Below are 1,546 nucleotides of genomic sequence, written 5' to 3'. Positions count from 1 at the left end.
TATATATATCTGCCTGGGTGAGGAGGTGCAACAGGGCAACAAAGCCACCATTCGGTCTCTGGTAGATGAACAGGGGCGCGAATTACGCGAGCCAAGTAAAATGTGTGAGGCCTTTCAACAGCATTTTGCCCGACTGTTCATGACGAGTGGCGAGCGAGAACGCAGGGTAGACCTTAGTGCCTATCTGCACAGCCTGCCACGACTCTCCACATGAGAGACAAGGTGCTGCGAAGGTGCCCTCACAGCGGCGGAAGTGCAGGATACGATGGCAGAATGCTCGTGGGACAAATCGCCCGGTTTGGAAGGTCTACGCACGCGCTTAACATTTGGAGTCGTCTTGGCAACTGTGTACTGCAAATGGCACCAAAACGGAAGCATCCAAATAAGGGGGACGTAATAGATAACTTTAGGCCCATCACTCTACTCAATGCAGACTTGAAAATTTTGGCCAAGGTGTTAGCCAAGATGTTGGCGCTTGTCATCGAGAAACTTGTCGACAAGGTGCAAACGTGCTCCGTGTCGTGCCGGAGCATCCATGACAACCTTGATCTGATGCGCTACATCATAGACTGGGTTGTTAAGGAACCTGGCATGGGTGGGGCCTTGATCAATTTGGATCAATCCAAAGCATTCGATAGGGTAGACCATTGATACTTGGAGACTGTCCTCATAGCGGCTGCTTTTCGTCCCGTGTTCCGCTGCTGGATAGTTGCTTTGTACAGAGGCATCCGTTCGGTAATTCGCGTAAATGGACATCTATCGAGACCTTATGACATTGAAAGTTCGGTCTGTGAGGGATGCTTCCTCCGTGGCTTCTATACGTATTCACTCTCGAGCCACTACTGCAGAAGCTGGGCGACGCTGAAGGGCATCCCGCGAGAATTGGGATCCAGGACAAGCGTGTCTGCATACGCGGACGATGTCACCGTCATAGTATCTTGCTAGAAACACATCGAGCTCGTCGGCGATACACTGAAAGACTTCAACCGGGAAAAGTCAGTGGGCTTGCGGCTCGGCACCTGGAGAAGCAAGCCCATGCCGTCAACCAGCGCCTCCGTCGTGAGACGCTGGACTGACGGTCCGGTGGAGTTGCTCGGAGTCTGGTTTCGTCTGGACCCCCAAACGGAGAAGAAGTGGAACGAGATAACGAGTAGGGTGGTCACTCACGCCTGCAATGGGCCGAGAGGAAGCTGTCCCTAAAAGGTCGGGCGGAGGTGGTGACATGTACATCGCGTCCGTCATCTAGTACCATCTAGCCGTCGTGCCTTGTTCTGATCCTACCATCACCAAACTAGGACGCATTCTCTTCCGTTTCTTGTGGAAAGGAAGCGTTCCGATGGTCAGGCGATCCGTTTGCTGCCAACACCCGTTAAAAGAAGGACTGGACATGCCGTGGTTAATGATGCGCAGACACGCGCTGAGACTGCGACATCTCCGGCTCTACGTAGACAACGGTGAACAGGTGTGGTCGCCGTTTGTGCGGCGCACTTTCCCGCAGCTCGTCTCCATGACCTAACTGCAGTCGTGGATCAAGAAGAGGCCGAGG

The sequence above is a fragment of the Octopus bimaculoides genome, unplaced genomic scaffold, assembly GCF_001194135.2.
Source record: "Octopus bimaculoides isolate UCB-OBI-ISO-001 unplaced genomic scaffold, ASM119413v2 Scaffold_107802, whole genome shotgun sequence".
Lineage (NCBI taxonomy): Eukaryota > Metazoa > Mollusca > Cephalopoda > Octopoda > Octopodidae > Octopus > Octopus bimaculoides.
The sequence above is the reverse complement of the archived record's forward strand: the minus strand, read 5'-3'. Positions refer to the sequence as shown.